The 23,528-nt window shown below is 41.2% G+C and overlaps 1 long non-coding RNA gene across 1 annotated transcript in view; it reads right to left on the reverse strand.

The window, feature by feature from the left end:
- The window catches only part of LOC135242469 (uncharacterized), a 60,917-nt gene that overhangs the window by 6,379 nt on the left and 31,010 nt on the right, over positions 1 to 23,528 (reverse strand). The window contains exon 2 of the long non-coding RNA XR_010326360.1: positions 22,803 to 22,984. This is a non-coding gene — a long non-coding RNA (uncharacterized LOC135242469). The remainder of the gene's footprint in view (positions 1 to 22,802; positions 22,985 to 23,528) is intronic.

Below are 23,528 nucleotides of genomic sequence, written 5' to 3' on the forward strand. Positions count from 1 at the left end.
GAGGGACCGGAGGATGACATTCTAAATTTTACATTCTATGGTGCACTCATGTGAGCTGATGGTGGCAGGATTTAGTTCAAACAGACCTTAAAAATCAGCAAAGGGTAGGAAGAAGGAAGAAGAAGCAAAGGCCCCGCTGACAGAGGAGTGCTTTTGCCCAGTAAACGAAGTCCTTTCCTTACATAATGTACAGGTCGTAGCACTGCTGGTCTTCTAGAAACCTGTGTACTGTATGATGCACATTTCTGTGTGATGTCACAGCTGATAAGCCAACCACGTCACTCGCCTCTCAGGGGGAACAGGGTTTAAAGGACACTCAGACCCCTCCGGGACGTCACACTACCGAATATTCCCCTCCTCTACAAGGACGTTACATATTCACAAACACGATTCAGTTTGAGCACTGCTTAAAGAGTGTATGTACTGAAGGTTTATCTGATGGTATAGGAGAGCAGTAAAGGCTTTAGAAGTGTAGCAGATATCACTGCAGTCAGACCAGCCATTTGTTTAAAGCTAAAGTGTGCTGGAAAGTCTCTGTTCTAACTTGGTTAATATGTTGCAGCTGCCCTCCTCAGGATGGCTTACTACCCCCAAATACACAACTATAATTAGTGAAAATGTGAAAGGGCACTCATTATTTATGACAGTTAATATTATTGAATGGGTATTAAAGAAATCTAGTCTACTCTGTGCCAATACTGCCACTGTATCAAATAATTATCTTTGTGATCCAAAGGTGGACAGAGGCATTGGTGGGTATGGATAATGGTGGAAAGAGTTACTAGTGATATTAGGGCCAGTGGTGGATAGGGATACTGGTGGATTGGCTGGTGGATACAGATACAGGTGGATAGCGAAATGGATAAGGACAATGGTGGATAAGAATATTGGTGGATTGGGATACTGGTGGATAGGCTGGTGGATAGGGATACTGGGGATAAAGGAAATGGTGGATATGGCTAATGGTGGATAGGGATAGTGGGGGAAAGGGATACTGGTGGATTTGGATACTGGTGGGTAGGGCTAAGGTGGATATGGATAATAGTGGATAGGGATAATGGTGGATTGGGATAGTGGGGGGAAGGGATACTGGTGGATAGGGATAGTGGTGGATTGGGATACTGGTGGATAGGGATAGTGGGGGAAAGGGATAATGGTGGATAGGGCTAATGGTGAATAGGGATACTGGTGGATAGGGATAATGGTGGATAGGGATAATGGGGGATAGGTATAGTGGGGGAAAGGGATAATGTTGGATAGGGCTAATGGTGGATAGGGATAGTGGGGGAAGGGATAATGGTGGATAGGGATAGTGATGGATTGGGATACTGGTGGATAGGGCTAATAGTGGATAGGGATAGTGGGGGAAAGGGATAATAGTGGATAGGGATAGTGGGGGAAAGGTATAATGGTGGATAGGGATAGTGGGGGAAAGGGATAATAGTGGATAGGGATAGTGGGGGAAAGGTATAATGGTGGATAGGGCCAATGCTGGATAGGGATACTGGTGGATAGGGGTGGATATGAATAATGTGAGTAGGGACAGGATGAGGTATGGTTCCTCCTTGTTTTGCTGGTTTAAGTTCAAATTTATTGAATTATCTTGCAAGCAGTGAGTCTTTGGATAAATATTTGTTTGTTGCAGCTACACAACTACCTTTGCAAATGCATAGCTTCCTTGTCCCATGTTAGTTAGCACACACACACACACACACACACACACAGACACACACAGACACTCGCACTCTCGCACACACGCTCACACACAAAATAAACGCAATCTATCCAATCGCAGGTGACCTTGCTATCTGCTCACGCCCTCTCATGACATGCTATCAAGCCAATCACAATCAATCTTATGACTTGCCCAGCCAATCACAACTGACCCGCTCACAATGTCTGAAAGTGCACACCGTCAGAACCTGCAGACAGTCTGTAACTGCTGCTCGTCCAGAACTGCAGGTATAGAGGTTCTGCAATTGTATGAAAATGGGTTCCTTCGCCCACCTCCCCATCCACTGTGATCATTAACCTGGGCTGAAGTCAGACTCTCATCGGCATTAACATGATAACCAACATGCAAGATATTCAGAGATAAAGTCTGTTACCATTTTTGCCGTTTCCCAACCCTACATGTTCAATTAATTTCATTATTAGCAACTGGAGGCGAACAGACAAATGGAGAGATAGACAGAAGACAGATTAGCAGACGGACTGATGGACTATAATATGTATATGTCTATATTTAATGCTGATATTGTAACATATAAACTGTGAATATGAAATGCAGTAGGATCTCTCTGATCCAAGACAATTTTCTCCCTTGGGAGACAATAAAGTGAACCTTAACCTTATAAATAACTGTTCCGGTGATTTACTGCTGGCCTTTCAAAAATATCTGCTAGGGGCTGTCTGGGAAGTGTACAGGTATAAGCACTCGCCTACCACCGCAGAGACTCAGGTTCAATCCCCGGCAGAGGTACTTTTGGCTTGGTCCGACGTTCCTACAAACACAATCGGCAGTGTTCGCGGGTGGGAAGCCGGTGAGGATATGAGTCCTGATCGTTGCAATAGTGACTCCTACTGGTTGGTCGCGGTGCCTGTTCAGCAGGGAGGGGATCTGGGGGAGATAGCATGCGTTACCTCCGCACGCGTTACGCTCTCCCAGTGAAACTCCTCGCTGTCAGGTGAAAAGAAGCGGCTGGCGACTCCACATGTATTGGAGGAGGCATGTGGTAGTCTACGCCCTCCCCAGGCCAACAGAGGACAATGCATTGACCAGGACTGTGTGATACACCCAAGGAATTGGTATAACGACTAAATTGGGGAGAAAATAGGAGAGAATGCCAAAAAAAAAAAAATATATATATAAATATATATATCTGCTAAACACTCTTTGAAACAGCTTTGTTCTTGATAGGAATAAGTTACTGCAAACCGGGAGCAAATGGAGAATATCCCAGCTGAAGCTAGATTTTACGGTGTAAATGAGTGAAATACGTACCTACATGAAAATGCATTTGCTAACCAGCTACAATGCTGCATTCCCAGGAACAAAAAACATGCTTAACTGAGTAATTTTACCCACAATAGCTGCCTGATTACCTGGAAGAAATCAGATATTTTTTAATATCATCACCCTCCACATTGAACTCTGTCCATCAAATTCAGTTCTCAAATACAGTAAGTTGCACTCAGGAGACATGTAAGTCTTAAGTAGACTTGGGATGTGCATTTGCATTTTTTGACATTCCAACTTTACCTGAACTCTTGATGAAACTCCAGGTATTTCCATTTCACACACACACACACACGCACACACTCACACACACAAACATGCACATGCACACACACACGGCGAGGGAAATTCCTAGATAAAGATGAAACATTCTTTTCTTTCACCTTGAAGCTGCAACTCCTCTGAAAACACGCGTGTTTGTTTGTGGGGCACACGACTGATACATATTGCCGGTCATCCGTAACGTCAAAACGGGACGAAACCACAAGGCCGCCCTTCAACAGACTGCCCCGATGCGTCTGACACTGCGGATTAACCCCACTGATAAAGTCAGCCATCACATCTTCACAGGGCCGACCTGAACAAACGTTTGGGGCTCACCCCTCCAGCGTTTGGCTTGTCTTTGCTGGTGACAGGAAACGCCTCCCCTGCCAGGTCAGTACGGGGACCTAGAGACAGGAAAGCCCTCCGCCCACCCAACAGGGCTGTACAGAAACCTGGAGACAGGAAAGCCCGCCCCCCCCCCCCTTCCCAACAGGGTCATAAAGAAACCTGGGCACAGGAAATGCCCCCCTCATACAGTGATGTTTTGTGGGGTAGGTGCTCAAAGTGAGAGAAATGACAGAAAGCTATTGGGCAGAATTTTGCCTGTCTTTATTACCTGCCCCATTTCTTTATTAAACATAGCCATCAAAATGAATGACGGAACAATAATAATGCTAATAACAAACACATGGGGCACTTGGGGCAAAAAGGGCAATATCTTGGCCCATTAATTTTTGGGCAGTCTTGAAGAACTCGTCCCCCAGCCTAGTCTTGGGGTAACCACAGGGTTTTGAATTACAGTTACCTCTTCATGTGTCAACGAAAGGTTAACGGTTATCATTGTCCGATAACAAAGGCAAACCTCCAAACTTCAAAGGAGAGTAACATTGTGCGCGGCGGGGCACCGTGCGAGGATGAGAAGACGAGGCCACGGAGAGCGCAATGGCGGGCGAGGGGCAGAGTGGCGCTCCGGGGCGGGGGCGGTCGAGCGTCGGGTCCGTGAAAAGACAGCATGGCCGACCGCCGCTCTCCATGGCCCACAGCTGGGGTTGAACGACACCGCCGTCGACAGTCAGAGTAAACAGATCTGCCCGTTCTATTCGCCACCCCCCGCCGCGCGGGTCGCCCCGCGATCTCGTCCAGCGTCCATGCCAATCCGAGCCCGCTGCTCTCCGCGGTGTTTGCCCGCCAGCTGCCAATGACTTCCGCACCTGTTCAAACCTCAGCCGAGTTTGAATAACCCCGGCTCGTGGAGGACTGCCAAGGGTGCCAGAGGCGCACAAACAATATGAACCTGGAGGCGGCTGAAAAGGCAACACGTCTTTGCCCCAAGGGTGCCTCCAAGGAATTTGGGCCCCGTGGAAAGGTTGAGCCCCAACACCGCTGAAGTTATACATGGCCCTACTGTGTTTCTGTGTCCTTCCCAAAATCCCTATGGCTGTGGGCCCCCAGAATTATCACCACCTTCCTCCCCACTTACGATGGCACGGTCTATGCCACACAAGTCAAAAAAAAAAAATCCTCATCCATATCTGACTACTGTGATTAGTGCAAGAAATTATGCACAAGCGACTCCATAAATTTAAATACTCTGTTTAAGTATTTGAACATTCTCATATAACAGAAGTGTATTGCACGACAAAAAACATGTTGAAGGGAAATATGTTCTAAGATGTTATTAATTTTATTTTTGTTGAAATGGGTTTTATGCATAGGTTTCAGCATAGCAGAATGCCCTTTATTTCTTGAGATTAAGACAAGAAACTCATGTCCTCAATAGGGGACAAAATGAATTGGCAGGTCCTTTGCCTTTATCAGATGCGAAGGACCTTTAATTGCATCGTATGAACAAGAGGCTACTCTTCAATAAGCCAATAGTCATCGCCATATGAGGTTACATTTACACCAATCATGTCGCCAAGCCTCGATATATCAATAAATTATATTAAAAATGAGTAAATGCTTCAATAAGCGTGCTCTTCAGTGTGTCCCAGATTCCAAATAATTGCTGTATTCCGCTTTGGAAAAAAGCTTCTATTCCGCCGGGAGATTTTAGCACGATACGCTAAAGCAGAGAGAATGATAATGGCATACTCGGAATTACGCGCATAATAGCCTAATATTCCAGTAAAAACATTCTAAAAGTATTGTTGCCCAACCTCAGATGTAACTTTTTGGAATTGAGAAAAAGATTGGAAAAAGTTGACCGGAAAGTTTGGACAGACTGCCGATGGTTTATGACTCATAATTCCCCTACATTTACGGCCGGTGACCAGTCCTACCATCCCAACTGAGAGAAATTTCGTTTGTGAAACCGCAGAGAAGCATCACTAAGGCCTGACTTATACTTCGACGCGCGACCCTTTGGACAAGTATCCGGCCACAAAAATGAAAGTGTCGCACGACATTTTGAATACTTTCACAAAGGGCTGTAGAGTGGGTTCTGTTGTCTGTGGTAACGAGACGCCAAACTGCTGACGTTTACATCTATAAAAACGTTGCCGCGCCCGGTGAAATTACTTAGAAATAGAGGAGCAATACATGTAATATCTACTTTTGTTTTTTGTTTTTATAAATATGCATATAAAAAAAGAAGCCGGTCTGTCACTCAGATAAACCGAAAATAGGGACGTGTCCATGACAATGAATGTAGGCGTTCCATTAGGCTGTCCAACCAACACTGGGACAAAACATGAAGTTCTGCGACATAACAAAATTCTTGAGGTGCGCAACACTTTTTCCCATTGAAAATAGGCCCTACGTCGTTTTTGTAATGCGACACTTGACGAAAGGGTCGTGCAACGAAGTATAGCCTACATCAGATGGCTAAAGAGCAGCGTTCCGTGCAGCAGGCGGTAAGAAAGTATCTACGGGACAATTAAAAAATGTAGTAGTTTATCTGCATTCAATGGCCCACATATTGGCATTTAGAAGGCGATTATAAGCAATGTAGGATTCTATAGGTTTTATCTAAACAATAAGCAAAGTATACAATTTTGCTAAATGAATTTAGAGAAAACCCATCATGCCACACAGGAACAATGTCCCTTGCCTGTGCCGTAAGCTGACAGTATGTGTAGGTATTATGCACGCTTACAACCTCCTAAAACAGAACACTGTTGTATAAGCTGCGTTTAAATTTTCGCTACTCACTGCGGCTCTATTGTAAAGCAGAATGGTCGTCAGAAACTTGAGTATGAATCAAAAATATTATTAATAAAAAATTAAAAAATTAATAACGGATTGAAAAACAAGCTACAAACTGAGACCTCATCCTCTCCAGACAAGAGGTAAAGAAAGTGGCAGTTCATTGTGTAATCAGTAGGTGGCAGTGTTCTGTCAGTCTTCTGCAGTGTTGTGTCATGTGCGCTAATTTAATTTTTAACCATAAGACTTGTAAAGCCAAAACAAACATTATTCCGGTCAAATAGTAGGCTGCAGCAACAGAGGAAATACATTCACCTAAAATAATCTGCACACTTCAATGAAAAGCTCAGACTGAAACTTCAGGTACCTTAAATGTACTTACTGGTAGTATGTCAAATGGACATGGTAGTATGTCAAATGGACAGGGTTTTCTTTTAGGTGAAACATAATCAACTGAACAATCCCCGGAAGAGTAATTATGCACTTAAAGAATAACTCAACCGAAAATATATTTAATTTCGAGAAACCATTGAGGAAAAATGTTAATTTGCAAAAATGTCGAGTTACATAGATTGAAAAAGTAAAACAAATATGAAAACAGTGTGACCAATAAGCCTTTTAAATGTCAAAACAATTAGTGTAAAAAGAGAATTATTGTAAACATCCACAAAGGCAATGCAGTATTCATTTTGTCTTGAAAATAAAAGAAATAATGAGGAGCAAATGCTCTTATGAGTGAATGACAGAGCTATAGTCTCCCCGACAGCGCTTCTGAATGAGTGACAGAGCTATAGGCTTCCCCTACAGCTCTTATGAATGAGTGACAGGGCTATAGTCTTCCCTACAGCTCTTATGAATGAATGACAGGGCTACAGTCTTCTCCTACAGCTCTTATGAATGAGTGACAGGGCTATAGTCTTCCCTACGGCTCTTATGAATGAGTGACAGGGCTAAAGTCTTCCCCTACAGCTCATGAATTACTGACAGGGCTATAGTCTTCCCTACGGCTCTTATGAATGCGTGACAGGGCTAAAGTCTTCCCCTACAGCTCATGAATTACTGACAGGGCTATAGTCTTCCCTACGGCTCTTATGAATGAGTGACAGGGCTAAAGTCTTCCCCTACAGCTCATGAATGAGTGACAGAGCTATAGGCTTCCCCTACAGCTCATATGAATGAGTGACAGGGCTATAGTCTTCTTCTACAGCTCATATGAATGAGTGACAGAGCTATAGTCTCCCCGACAGCTCTTCTGAATGAGTGACAGAGCTATAGGCTTCCCTACAGCTCTTATGAATGAGTGACAGGGCTATAGGCTCCTTCTATAGCTCTTATGAATGAGTGACAGGGCTATAGTCTTCCCCTACAGCTCTTATGAATGAGTTACAGGGCTATAGGCTTCCCCTACAGCTCTTATGAATGAGTGACAGGGCTATAGTCTTCCCCTACAGCTCTAATGAATGCGTGACAAGGCAATAGTCTTCCCTATGGCTCATATGAGTGAGTGACAGGGCTATAGTCTTTCTCTGCAGCTCATATGAATGAGTGACAGTGCAATACTCTTTCTCTATAGCTCTTATGAATGAGTGACAGGGCTATAGTCTTCCCCTACAGCTCTGATGAATGAGTGACAGGACTATAGTCTTCCCCTACAGCTCTAATGAATGCGTGACACGGCAATAGTCTTCCCTATGGCTCATATGAGTGAGTGACAGAGCTATAGTCTTTCTCTGCAGCTCATATGAATGAGTGACAGTGCAATACTCTTTCTCTATAGCTCTTATGAATGAGTGACAGGGCTATAGTCTTCATGCACAGCTCTTATGAATGAATGACAGGGCTACAGTCTTTACCTAGAGCACTTATGAATGAGTGACAGGGCTATAGTCTCCTTCAACAGCTCTTATGAATGAGTGACAGGGCTACAGTCTTCCCCTATAGCTCCTATGAATGAGTGACAGGGCTATAGTCTTCCTCTACAGCTCTTATGAATGAATGACAGGGCTATAGTATTCTTCTACAGCTCATATGAATGAGAGACAGGGCTATAGTCTTCCTCTGCAGCTCATATGAATGAGTGACAGGGCAATAGTCTTTCTCTATAGCTCTTATGAATGAGTGACAGGGCTATAGTCTTCCCCTACAGCTCTCATGAATGAGTGACAGGGCTATAGTCTTCCCCTACAGCTCTCATGAATGAGTGACAGGGCTATCGTCTTCCCCTACAGCTCTCATGAATGGGTGACAGGGCTATAGTCTTACTCTACAATCCTTAGGAATGAGTGTGTCAGTGATAGGGTTATGCTGCCTGCTAAATGAGAGCCCTACTGTGTTATTAGCACAGGTGAAGCCATCTCCGTTTCCCGCTTAATATCCACTTGTCGTCACATCCACAGACATCAAGCAGAGGCTGTGAACTTTGGAATGGGGTCAAAAACTTTCCCACATAATGCACCTGCACACCTGCCCCACCCACCATGCTTGCCATGCCCACTACCCCCAGAAAAGACAATAACATCAGTGAGCCAACATGACAACTCGCATTTACACTGGAAAAAGCTTTGGTGCTGTTTATGCTTATGACATGTTTCAGAGAGCTTATGGACTGTGACAGTGAAAGAAAAGGAGCAGATAGAAGTTTTGGACTGTAACAATGGCAGGAAGGAGCAGAGTGAGTTTATGGACTGTAACTACAGCAGAATGGAGAGAAAGTGAGTTTAAGGACTGTGACTACAGCAGGAAGGAGAGAAGGCGAGTTGATGGACTGTGACTACAGTAGGAAGGAGAGAAGGTGAGTTTATGGATTCTGATTACAGCCAAAAAAAGCAGAGGTGAGTTTATGGATTGTGACTACAGCAGGACGGAGAGAAGGTGAGTTTATGGACTGTGACTACAACTGGACAGAGAGAAGGTGAGTTTATGGACTGTGACTACAGCAGAATTGAGAGAAGGACAGTTTATGGACTGTGACTACAGCAGAAATGAGTAGAAGTGAGTTTACTGACTGTAACTACAGCAGAATGAGAGGAGGTGAGTTTATGCACTCTGGCTACAGCAGGAAGGAGCAGAGTGAGTTTATGGACTTTGACTACAGCAGAATGGAGCAGAGGGGAGCTTATAGACTGTGACTACAGCAGGAAAGAGAGAAGGTGAGTTTAAGGACTGTGACTATAGCAGAAAGGAGTGGAAGCGAGTTTCTGGACTGTGACTACAACAGAATGAGAGACGGTGAGTTCATTGACTGTGACTACAGCAGGAAGGAGCAGAAGGGAGGTTGGATGGATTATTTCATTTATACATGCTTAATTATTTACCTCTCTCCTCTCTTAGATAGTGTACTGTACTTCCTTTGTTGGAAAAGTTTTGAAGAATAGTAATGTTCCAAGACTCACACAAACTACTCTTGTATTGCCATTTGAAGAGGGCAGTCTGGCCTGACCAGGGCCAAAATAATTGTACTTCCGAGCTATACAGTCAAGGCCTCTGTTCCACTGGTTCAGAGCAGAACACTCTCCAGCTTGGATTCCGAGAAAGCAAAACATCCTATATATGCTCTCACATTTTTCTGATATACTCACCTTTCTCAGCTCTGGTAAGTACACTCACGGCCGCATTCTGTATAATTTGGAGACGTTTCAGTGCAACCAGGCAATAAAGCATTACAGTAACCCAACCTTGAGGTTACCAAGGCAAGAGCCATTTTTTTTTCTGCATCCAACAGAGACATCATCTTACTCAGCTTAGGTGTGTTCCTCAGTTGAAAGAATTGCAGTATTATTAATTTGTCCCTGAAAGGAGATCTGAATCATCAGTCAGACTATGGTTTTTAACAACGGCAGTTGCTGTGACACATTTGTGGAGAATCTGCAGACATACGCCAACACGAGCTGACACAAGCCGCCACTGCTCCTTGGATCAGGGAAGCATTTGCACCCCTGCCACAGCTGAATAAATTCTTCAGGTTCTACTTGTGTCCAGCATGTATTTATAGCAAGGTGCTTGTGTCTTTTATGCAGTTTTTCAGTGGCTGCTGGCAGTCCCTCGCTTGTGAAACCTAACACTGAACAGGATCCACCACACATTCTTTCCCTGTCAGGGATCATTCGCAGTGTGGAGGTGCTATAAAGAGCAAGTAACTAAGTGTATAAGCACCTGCCGTAGAACATCGACAAAATCAAGCAAACTATGAATGGCGATTAACAGAACAAAATCAGAGCCAAAATGGTTATGTAAATCCATATTTGCCTGTAACACACATTTGTATACCCTGCTTGTGCACACCAAATATAACCATGGCACTGGGAGAAGAGTAGACTTGCTTCTCTGGCATGGTGGAATCCTCAACAGCCTCGGGAACAATAAGCAGCAGGAATATGCTGGAGGACACTCAGCCCATCTACAGTTAGCTCCACAATGCTTGAGGGAAAGGCTGATTTTTTTCTTCATTATTTGGCTCTGTACTCCACAATTTTAGCTTTGTAATCAAACAATTCACATGTGGTCAAAGTGCCTATTCTCAGCTTTTATTATAAATTTTGATTTCACTGTGCAGAATTTACAGCACTTTTATACATAGCCCTCCATTTCAGGGCACCATGATGTTTGGTACAATGTTATGTAAATGAAAATAGACATGTTTAGTACTTTGTTGCATATCCTTTGCATGCAATGACTGCTTGTGACCCATAGACATCACCAGGTGCCGAGTATATTCTCTGGTGATGCTCTTTTAGGCCTGTAGTGCAGCCATCTTTTTGATGGTTGGCTGGGGGTTGGCCACTGTGGTGAACAGACAAAATAACACAAAAACATACAGTCCCCTCCAAAAGTATTGTAACAGCAAGGTCAACTTCTTTATTTTTGCTATACATTGAAGACAATTGAGTTTGTACAGATGTACATGAGATGACATCTGAATTTCAGCTTTTATTTCCTGGTATTTTTATCTAGATTTGTTAAACAACTTAGAACATATCACCTTTTGTATCAGACAACCCATTTTTTAGGTGAGCAAAAGTATTGGAACATGTGACTGACAGGTGTTTCTTGTTGCCCAGATGTGTCCTGTTATATTGATTGGTTAAACAATAAATAGTTCTGAATGTCTAGTCTTGGTTTTAGCCTTGGATTTTGCCTGTGAAGGCTGCATTTGTGTTATAAAAGATAAACTAACATGAAGAAAGCTGTCTTTGGGAGAAAAGCAAGCCATTTTGAAGCTTAGAAAATAGGGGAAATCTATCAGAGCCATTGCACAAGCATTGGGGATAGCTTGTACAGCAACGTGATATGTCCTGAAAAAGAAAGAAACCACTGGCGCACTGAGCAACAGACATCGAACAGGTCAATGAATGCTGTGAGGTGCATGTGCTCTTCAGTGTTCATGAAATATTGTGCATGGGTATGGTGGAGAAATTTCTTGTTTATCAGATCATCCATTACAAGACATGGACATAACAGCAAACAGCAAACTGTACATGGGACTGATGAGATAATGGATCCATTAAAAAGTGATCAGTTAAGGGAAATAGCCAGACGCAGCTTTGCCTGTCACTTTGTTGCTGTACCCATATGGGAATGTCATTTACTCAGCCTATTTCTTAATTCAGTGTCAGCCATTCAGGTTTTGACAGGTAAATGTCTCTTTAAAAAAGGTGCATTCTACTAAAATGTAATTTGTATTCAAAGGATTAATTCTTATGAACTAAAATGGCATTCAAGTGATACTTATTTTACAATCAGTTGTAATTTCATGTTACATTCTGTGAGTTCTTGCATTCCCTGATCTTGGGCTTGTTTGTTTTAGGCACTTCATTGAGATTAACCCCGAGAGGGGAACAAAGGCCAGCCGTGGAAAGATGGTGTCTAAAAAGACAGGCAAGATGGTCCAAAAGAAGACGCAGACAGTAAATCCACATGCCGCCACTCCATTAACAAACCTGATGGATTTTGAGTGGCACTTCATAAAGGTTAGTTAGGTGTTCCTTTGTGTTTGAAATGTTTCTCTGCCCTCCAATTGTTTAATCTCTCTCTCTCTCTCTCTCTCTCTCTCTCTCTCTCTCGTCTATATCTCATGCAGTGAGCAGTCAGCCGGAACACCCGTATACAGGCATTACAAGCTGTTATTCTATACTCTGTTTCATTTTGATATTACTGTATATTGTTTTTTGTTTCATTGAACAAAAGGTTTTTGCACAGTTCAGAAAGCAGTTACGTATGTTTAGACTAACAACTTGACTTTGGAGGCAGCTCAGAATATTATTGATAAGTTTACATTGACATGTTTTTTTTGCTTTTTTAAAACATTAATAGACTATAATTTGTCCTGCAATTTGTCATACATTGCTGCCTTCCAATAATTGTTCCATTCCACAAAATGTCACTTGCCTTTTCCTCTTTTGTGTTAGGTGTTTTAGTGGTTATGCAGTAAACTACAATTTTATGTGTTGTATCTGTTACTGTTAACTGTGTGTACGGTATACTGGAAAGTCTAGCTACAGTATTAAACGGTACACCTCATATTCTACTGTAAAGTACTGTAATAAATTGTACAGTAATGAACTGTTGAAATAAATTACGGTAGTGACACTGTAAAAATACAGTAAAATACTGGCGACTACAGGAAAATTTGTTACAGTGTAGAAAACAGGCTAACTCCGCTTCACTACGCCAAGGTGTGTAATGCTTTGTAATTGTATCCCTGCTGCACTGTCATCGTTCAGACGAGACTGATATCTCGCTTTACTTGCCCTTTGCATCAAATGGCCTAAGTTCAGTCGGTTATTACTGGAAGGTTATTTTCTCTTCTATTTGCTGTTGATCAGCGAAATCTCAAGATTGTTTCCTTATGACACCCAGTGGCTTTTTATTGATGCGGTCTACTTGGCGAGAAATAAGGACCTATAGCCACCACAGACACCACATTTGAGACAAATCCACGCTGCTGTCAGATCCACGATTATGAGCAGCATACATGAACATTCCCTATAAAATGAAAACATTGGATAAGATTTACAAAAAAAGATAAAAAATTGCCAAGGTTTAATCGACTGGATCATTGCGCGTTATAAGAAAAGCAGCTCCGAGCTGAACTTATTTGATGGGACCCTATGTGTTCATTTTTGGCTGGATCGCAACAGCAGGGCCAGCTCTATAAACGCGAATGTCTGTGAATGACTGAGTAACTGAGTGATGAAGTTACACCATCGGTCAGCGGAGTTATGAAGTTACACCATTGGCCGGCCGGTTCCATTATGTTCCAGTAAGAAGACTAAGATTTCCGACCATGCCACAATAATTCCGGTTTTCTTGTTGCTGAGTCTCTTGGATCCAAGTGAGCAGGTAGCCTATCTCTGCCTCCGAGTCAGGCGAGGGCCAGCCGTGGGACCCCAGGCAGCGGAGAGATGCAGGAGGACACGGGGGGACGCGGGGGAGTCTACGAGCACCTCGGAGGGGTACCGAGGTGCAGAAAACTGTACTGTGCCACCAAATACCATTCGCAAATACACCCGAACAAGAAAATAGTCGGGTCGCTAGAAGAAGACAACCCACTTTTTTTTGGGGGGGGGGGGGAATATGTACAATGTATGCAGATATTTCACGTGATAAATTAAATAAAAACCATAACTTCGTGGCTTTGTAAGGTTGACTTAATTGGTAGAACATTTCACCACTTGAGACATAGGCTTATTAGTGTTTTAACAACAGATTACCAACGTGAGCGTTTTTTTAAATACAGTTTATGTTATTATTATTAGGGGTCCAAGAAGCAAACCTGTGGGAACCCTATTGTTTTTGTTCCGATTATTTTTTTTTATTTTTTTCCCCTAAAAGTGTTTGTGCAGTAAAAACTATAAGACCTTCACAACATGGTCCCAAATTCCCCCCACTACTCAGGCCCCAAAACCTGAGGAACTGTGCCCATAGGTGGCGCTGTAATAATCAAGTTTGCGTTTTGGCTCATATCTCAAGAACTGTGTGGCCTGAAGTCAAAATTATTTCTTCATGTCAATCTCTCAAGTCACGTGCATCTTGCACCACTGGTCTTCTGCTCTAAAAATGTCAAATTCTATGACTTTTTCTCAATTTTCTCAAAAACCTATTTTCAACTTCTTGTCAGAAACCGTTGGCCCAATCGTCCCAAAACATAGTCAGGATCATCTACAGACTTCACTGATTTTAAGTTGTTGAAAATGAAAAAAAATGAAATTTTGATACATCAATCCGTTTCCAATATACGAGCCAATCAATTTTTATCGAAAAGTACAGTAGATATCTTGTATCTTGTCAACGCATTGTCTAATTTTCATGAAACTTCATGTACGATCTTTACAACATTCTGTGGACAATTAACAAATTTCGTAGAAACAGACCACTAGGAGATGCTATAACTAAAAATTTCTTTTTTTTTTTGAGTGACAAATTTTCAGAAAAGTTTCAGATTTGGTACAGTGGCTCATGGTAACATTTCCTAACTTTTGTCAAAATATTGCTTTGATAACTTAATCATTGTGGTTGCCAGCAGCCAATAAAAATTCAGCAGCTTCTAATTTCCATTGTGAACGTCCAATCGACATTGGTACATATGTTTATGACATCATGAAAAAGGGATGGACACAACCTTGGAAAAAAACAGCCAAAAGGTGGCACTACAGCAAGGACGTTTACTTTTTAGCCTGAATCTCAGGAATTACTCGACCTAAATTCAAAATTCCTTTTTCTTCTGTTTCCTACAATGGACTTTTATCAATTTGCATCATAAATTTGACTTTTTACAAATTATAGCCTTCCTGCCTATTCACACTGTCTGAAATACCTACTTTTATCATCTCATCCAAGACTGTTGGTCAGATTCTTCTGAAATTCAGTGTGAAACATCTACAGACCATGCTCACCAAAAGTTATCAAAGAAAGTTGGATATGTCAAACCGTTTGATTTATTTTCTCAGATTAAATTTTGTCATGAGGCGATGAATTTTCAGTTGGCTAAATAAGCCACTCTGAATGTGTAATCAACATGTTATTTAATATACAGGTGTACGACATCATAATTGTTAGATGTTTGTTAATAGTTATCATTCATTACCTTTATTATTCATATTTTTCTTAAGAAATGTTTAAGTTGCTTGGAGCCTTGACAATTCGACAGTTTGAGTGTGTGAATTTGGTAGGTCCGATCAAGGATGCTCCGTGGTGCTGGGGGTTAACCCCACATCATGACATGCCGGAGGTCCTCAGTTTGAATCCTGACATTGGCTTGGCCTTCTGAACAACTGGTGAAAGGTAAACCATGCTGCTGCATCAGTGAGCATACTGTAGCCGGTTTTTTATTATTTATTTATTTATTTCAGAAAAACACATGATTCTTTCAAATATTGTCAATTACAGGGTTGTTGCTCCTTTTCCCATTTGACTTGAATGACTGGAATGACCAGGGAATTTCAAATCGAAATCACCAATTTCCAGTGCCAAATCTCCAATTTCTAATTTGAATCAAATTGCACAAAAAGTACACATGTAACCTAAGTACCAGGGCTGTATAATGAAAAGTTACCTAATTATTTAGTCAAATAGCTCAGTGGTAAGCAGTTTGTCTCTCAGTCCTTTGGTTGAGGGTTCAAACTCTGTATTTGCCTTACTTCACCTTGTCTTAATGCTAAATCTTCAAGTTCTTGGGCTGACTGTGTCTCATCATTTCAGCTTGCATTCATGAAAACCACATTTCATTAACAATTAAATAATGAACAAGCATCCAAATGCTCCCAATCTGCTTGGACCCCAGTCATCGCCGCTTGCGGCTATATTTATTATTATTATTATTATTATTATTATTATTATTATTATTATTGTTGTTGTTGTTGTTGCTGTATTTTATTTTATGTATTTATTTATTTTTTTGAGGACCAAGCATTAACCTACAACCTACGATACATACTTACGGTACTGATTGTAAGAGACAAGAGCAGCACCCTCCAAATGCAAATGCCACACTTAAAATCAACTCTAGACCTTTTGTTATCTTTCTTGCACATGAACTAATGATGCAGTGACACAGCTGGCCAAGAAACAGCTGAGCAGCCAATGCTTTTCCTCCCTAAAAATGGGGGGACTATGTATAAAAAGGGCTGTAATTCCTACACAGATCACTTGACATGGATATAATTACCTTCAAAGCTGACAGCCTACCCTTTAATCTCATATTCATTGTTTTATTTTTCAAATCCAGAATGCAGAGCCAAACAAAGATTGTCCCAATAATTTTTCATTAAACCGTATATCCAGTTGAGCTTTGAATGTATGTGGTCAACCAGAATCTAAAAATTTCCAAAGAAAGAGCATTTTCAGATATAAAAATCGACTGGTCAGTAGCTCTTAAAAATACTGTGTCTTACCAAACTTTTTTTGCTTTTCGTTAATTTCTCATAGAACCTTCAGTGAACTCTTTGAAAATTGTCTATGCACTTTAAGACAATTTACCAACATGGTACAGTAGGTTGGTGTAGACTAATAACAGCTGAAGGCATATAGGTTTGGACAGAGACAGGGAACAGACATGCCACCTCTGATATTTTTATATTAAATAATTCCTAGACCTGCTAGTATACTCATGGGGCTTGAAGTTTGACTACACAAGATCAGGTTGTACAGCACCCTTGCAAAAAAATCACTCAAAATGAGCTTTTTCACGTGTGAACTAAAACGTACACACATGAAAAGAAAATTTCACATGTGAACTTGACATTTTCCCATGTGAATGGAAATATCCACATGCAAAAACAAAACGTGGAATTTCACGTGATTTAATGCAGATTCCATCTGCATGGCTACGGAATAAACCTCTCTAGAGACCGTTCCTCATTAGATTACATTACAGGCGTTTAGCAGATGCTCTTATCCACAGCAACTTACAAAACTTTTTAACATAGCATTTACATTGCATCCATTTATAGAGCGGGATATAGTACCTTATACCGGGATACAGCAGAGCAGATGAAGCGCCTTGCTCAAGGGTTCAACGGCAGTGTCCTACCCGGGGATCGAGTTCCTTACCCATATACTACACTGCCACAGTCATCTCTCTCAGGAGGTGTGAACGTGTGACTGAAAGCTTCAGGGAAAGTAACTTCAAAAGGCTGTCTTTTTCTGCAATTTCTTTTAGTTGTAGGGATTGGAATTCGTAAGTTTTCTTTGAACAAGGTGTGGAAAGAGCCTCATGCAGTCAAGCGGGACACAGGAGGCTGAAGTCTATAGAAAAGTGTTACTCTATACTTTGCAGGTTTGAAAGCTTCCTTGACAATAGTCCCATTTCTGGGGAAACAAGGGAAACCGTCTTCCCCGATACATGGTTTGGTTTTAAAATGAGTAAAGCTTGAAGTCCGATGAACAGGAAAACGTCTCATGAATGCCACATTATAATATTACTTAACAGGACTGTGGGATACGTTTACAGCAGTGAGTCAAGATTGTAGGTATGTACATATGTTTGGGTGTATGTATGGTTTCTTTTTTCATGTACGCATATTACGCTCGACTCAGATGAATGACGTGCAATGAACGTTTTCATTTAATAAATAGAAAAGGACCCAAAGTACATGAGGGCAACACAGAATGTGCCTGACAGGAAATTTAGATAGATTTCACTTAAGCAATGAAGCATCCTTTGGGAGTGGGGACTAATATTTTCTGCTTGCCACTGTAAGGTATTTTGTCAGTAACTAAGTAACTAACCCTGTACTGTGATACAAAATCTCTGGATTTGTAAGAAATGTGTAACAAGATATTTGTTTTGTGTTGCCTGTAGATCAGTGGTTCTCAAACTCGGTCCTGGGGCCCCCAGCACCTTGATTAGCAGAATCAGGTGTGTTACTGCTTGGTTGAAACAAAAGTCGACACCCACACCGGCGCTTTCTGGATAAGATTGGGGACTGCTCTAAAACATGAAAGCACCTAATCAAGAAAAATGAACTGTTTCTTAAAATTCTGGGATTGCAATTGTGGTTGGAACGAAAACCAGCATACACAGGGGCCCCCAGGACCGAGTTTGAGAACCACTGCTATAGATGCTGAACATGTTACCATATGACAGAATTTCTTTATTTTGAATTTTTTGGCAAGCGGAGTTGCCTTTGTTGTTCCTAGTTGCCTAAAGCTTGGCAGAATTCCAACATTGCTACAGAAAGGTTTAGTCAGCAGAGCAACAGACTAATGTCTGTGTGAAATTGATCGACACATCAGGTAAGCATTTATTTATTCATTAATGGGTAGCCTATAAATGATGAACAATGATAACACTATTAGTACCGCATACTGTCAGATAAATCTTAGAGCGCATAAAATACTGCATCAAAACCACAACATCTGATGTAATGTCGTCTTTTCTTTTGCACGAGAGAAAGTGCGCTCATATGCTCAATATCGCTCGCGTTTATCAAATCCGTAAAGCTTCAATAAAATGTGCAGGAAGTGGATTGTGGGTCAATTAAAATGTTAATTAAAATTTGTTACATGTAGTATATTTTATTCACCTGCAACGCACATGTTTGGGTTTTTATTCAGAAACAGCCAAGCAATCCGTATTTCCACCCATTAGAAATCATCTCCCTGAATCAACGAGTTTCCTCTAGGGCGTTGTCTGTGCTCGCGCCATATGTTGATGAAGTTGAGAAATCTTTAGGTCTGACCCTAACAAAAAGCTCAAACGTGCGTGCAAGTCTGCGGAGGAGAGGGTACGGTCAGAGGTAGTCACGGGCGTTGTTGCTGAGCGTTCTCTAGTGGTAAGGACACGACCTCTGCACCGCATGCTGAGACAGTTCACCTGTTGACATACCGTGCTGTTAAAGAACAGTGCAAATTGCACATAGGAGTTTTATTTACTGCAATGCTTTCTGAGGGAAGCCTGAGATGTGATTGGTTCTATCAGGCGCCCAATCAGAAAAAGGAGGAGGTAAAGTAATTACTCAACACATATGCCTGGGCAACAGCCTCGTATGCCCAAGTAGCAGCAGGACTGATCTAGATTGTCAGTACAGTGGTTAGCACAGTAATCTCTCTTGTTTCTTTATATCAATATATTTCTTCTCCAGCTCCTTTTCACTGTGGAGAGGATTAGGAAACCCTTTCTGCCGATGCCAATCTGTATTATGGTGTTAGATTTATTTGTCTTTTCCCCGCAACACACACTGTGCACTCTTAACAATATGGTATAGGGTGTTCTGTTTTCTGTTTTTAAACTATGTTTTTAATGCCTTTTTAATGTAATTTTTTGCAGTTTACTGCTGCTTGACAAAGGAATGACCCCTTGGGGATAATAAAGAATATCCAGTTGGTTGGATAAAGTATTTTTATGACAACTTTAGCGAATAAGAGCATTGGTGAGCTCAGTAATCCCTAAGGACTGGCTAGGCCAAGGAAGACCTCTTCAGCTGATGACAGACGAATTCTCACCATAATGAAGATAAAACCGCAAACGTCTGTCTGGCTGATAAAAACACTCTTCAGGAGGCAGGCGTGGATGTGTCAGTGACTGCTGTCTGCAGAAGACTTCACGCACAGAACTAAATAGGCTACGCCGCAAGATTCAAACTAGTTCACTAGTTGGCCACAAAAACTGGATTGCCAGGTTACAGTTTGCTGAGAACTACCTAAAAGAGTGGATAAAAAAGTCTTGTGGATAAATGAGACCAAAATTTACTTGTATCAGAGTTATGGCAAGAGCAAAGTATGGAGGCCAAAAGGAAATGTCCAAGATACAAATCACTTGTGAAATGTGGTGGTGGTGGTGATAAATTCTGACCTGTACAGAAACATTGTATCTGCTCAAGTTCAAGCAAATGCCTCCAAACTCATTGGACAGCACTTCATCCTCCAGCAACACAATGATCCCAAACATACTGCTAAAGCAACAAAAGAAACTTTTCAAAACCAAAATCTGTAATATTCTTGCTGGCCTTCACCTAATCTGAAACCAACATAATGTATGCGTTTCATATGCTGAAGAGAGAACTTCAGGAAACTAGCCCCGACAAGCAGGAACTGAAGATGGGTACAGTGCAGGCCCAGCAGAGCAGCACCAGAGAAGACACTCAGCATCTGGTGATATCTATGGTTCACAGACTTCAAGCAGTCATTGCATGCAAAGGATATCAAACAAAGTACTAAACATGACTACTTGTCACTCATCACATTAATATGTCCTAAACATTATGGTGCTCTGAAACAGACTTTCTATGCACAGCCCTATGTATACAATGGGCTGAAATTTCTACTTGGTGAGACAAATATGTATAAAAATAACCAGTATGTAGAAATACCAAATGCATGCATGCTAACACACATTCTAGCTGAAAGAAACACATAGGCATGGCTTAAATAATATTTCCTTTTCCATGAATGACAAATAAATGAAAGTGTATGTCATGTTTAATAGGAAGTGTTTTTAATAGGCTACTGTACACCACAGACTTACTAACTGTCTGTATGTCGGTGGAGAATATATAGGGCTAGCTAACATTAATATATAAATGTAATGCTGCAGACTAGCGACAGTAGCTTTGTTTAAAAATATGAAACAGTAGAAATGGCAGATCGGCCCATTTTACATTGTCACTCAATATAAGGCCTACCTGCCATGAAGAAGTCATTATCTTGCACCACTTTTTATATACGACCAATAATGTCACCAACCGGATCGTAGTGCAATGGTGATGTTAATGCTTATTAATGTCACAGCCATCTGCAGTACTAATGTTACACACTCGGTCTGCCATGTCATTAGCAAGGTAGCTAATGTTAAACTCAGTCAAAATGTAGAAAGTGGAAATCTCTGAAGCATGGGTGCATTTTATTTGTATTTCTGAAATATAAATGAGTTTCCTGCAAAGATTATGCATACGCAAAAGCAATTGTTTAAATGTTTTACTTTTCGTTACCCAGCAAGGCAGTGTAATGACTGAGAGATTTCCAGAAGTCCAAGGGGGGATTCGAACCGTGCCTGTCACTCATCCGAAAGTGTTGCTGCCAAACACACTACCCAGTGAGCTACTAGTAAAGGAGATATATGAATGGCAAAGTTTTGCTATTTTTAATGAGTACACTTCTATATATGTAATTTTGCGAGTGCATTTGATGTTTTTATTGGCTGATGTACCTTAAATGTGCAGTGAGGAGACATTATTTGTGGGCTTGGAGCATTGATGATGTGATCAGGTAGGAAAAAGAAGAAAAAGGAAAAAAAAAGCTAAATCCCTTAGGTTTGGGGCTTTATTGTGTGAATGTTTGAAGTTGTTTGTGAATTCTGTCTGTTGAAATGGGATCAGAAAGAACAGAAATGTATATTTATAAGGGCTGAGAGTCTGTGGCCATTGCAGTCATTTCTGTAGGGAATCCTGAAATGTGCCAAACTCTCGGTGCTGTATAGGTATGGGGCATACCCCCGCCAAGGCGTAACTTGGCGGGATGGGATACCTGCCATCCCAATGCAGTAATATAATGTATGGCATTACAGTGATTATTGTACCAAACAAATAAAAAACACTAGGTCTGTTTATTTACATTGGACACAGTTCTCTCGTGAGAACGTGATTTTTTGTGGTGTGCCTCACAAGAATGCATTTTTTACTTGATGTTTTGAAATCAAAACAAACGTGAAACTCATTCAGCTTGCAACAATCTACGTTAGGGCATTAGGATAACACAAACAAAATCAAAGAGCTAAAGGACAGTAAGCTGGCTTCATATAATAAGCTTGAAGGAAGGTTGAATTAACATCACAAATAGAATTGAAGTTAAAGTAAAACAACACCAATGATGAAAAACTAAACTTGACGTGATTGTGATGTGCGCATGCACAATACCTCTTGGTAGGACAATTTGGTATGATGAAATTCTAGAACACCAGGCCCACATTATGTATGATACATACATACATTTATAAATTATCAATAAACTATATGTAATGAATCAGTTATAATACCAACCATCAAACAGTTGAATTTAGACAGTGTTCCAAACCTGTTGTGTTTTGACCTGGACAGATTAATATGTCTCTGAAGCTGCAGGAAGATTAAAACATGGGAACACTGTGTGGGAATTAAACCCAACTGTGAGGAATTAGCCCGCACACGTAAACAGATAGACAGCCATTTCATTATATGGCCTATAGAGGGCAGACTAATCAGTCTGATTCTGTATTCAATGCATGACAGGCGCGCGTGCAGCAAGATACATTATTTTAAAAACCCGTTTTTTCGTAACACATTGGGCAACGTTCTCAATACAGAAATAAACTAGGATTTAAAAAAATTGGGGCAGGTGGTGGCAAGTGAGAGTCGGGCTTAAGTGGTTAGGCTTTAATACAATGAAAGCTTTGGGGTTGCACCTGCAAGGGAAGCTGTTGGGTGGGAGATCTCGCGCATACTTGCTGATTGCTGTGCTGGTATAGAGGCGCGGAGAGAACAGTGGCTCCAGGTCCCAATCACCTGTCAATTGCGCCTTGTTACCGATCAGAGAGAATATACTGCCCCAATACGTTGGGACAGTACTTGAGAAACAATGAATAAACTGCGAAAAGAAGGAAAAAGAAAAAGTAAACAGGATTAGATCAAATTCGACAGGAACGCAAGTGCACATTCTGAATTCCAAACTGTCGCAAAAGTCTACATCTAGCGGTATGCTCCCACAAAACGCGCCAATCCGAACAAATTCAGAGGAAAACTCAGAGGTATTCTCGTTATCTCATGTCACAATGCCTGTATCTTACATTAAAATAAATAGTCGATGTTGATTCACATTTCATTTGAATGTTTTGACGCATCTGATCGAATATATGGTTGATTTACGTATTAACATTACATACTGCGGTTTCACATTTAAATATGTATCAACTTAACTGTATAAATTAAGAACTGAAAAATGAACGCATATACAGCACCACGGAAAGCGGAAAATTAAGCATGGTCATGAAATGCCACCCTCAAAGTGAAAATATTAAAAACTGCTCAGTTCTATCGAACTGCAGGGAGTCGTAGCAGATCCACAGCTTAGATTCCACAAAACAAATGGGTATATTTTAAATCCAGTTTCTTCATTTGAGTGAATTAATTAT

Source organism: Anguilla rostrata, chromosome 16 (assembly GCF_018555375.3).
Source record: "Anguilla rostrata isolate EN2019 chromosome 16, ASM1855537v3, whole genome shotgun sequence".
Lineage (NCBI taxonomy): Eukaryota > Metazoa > Chordata > Actinopteri > Anguilliformes > Anguillidae > Anguilla > Anguilla rostrata.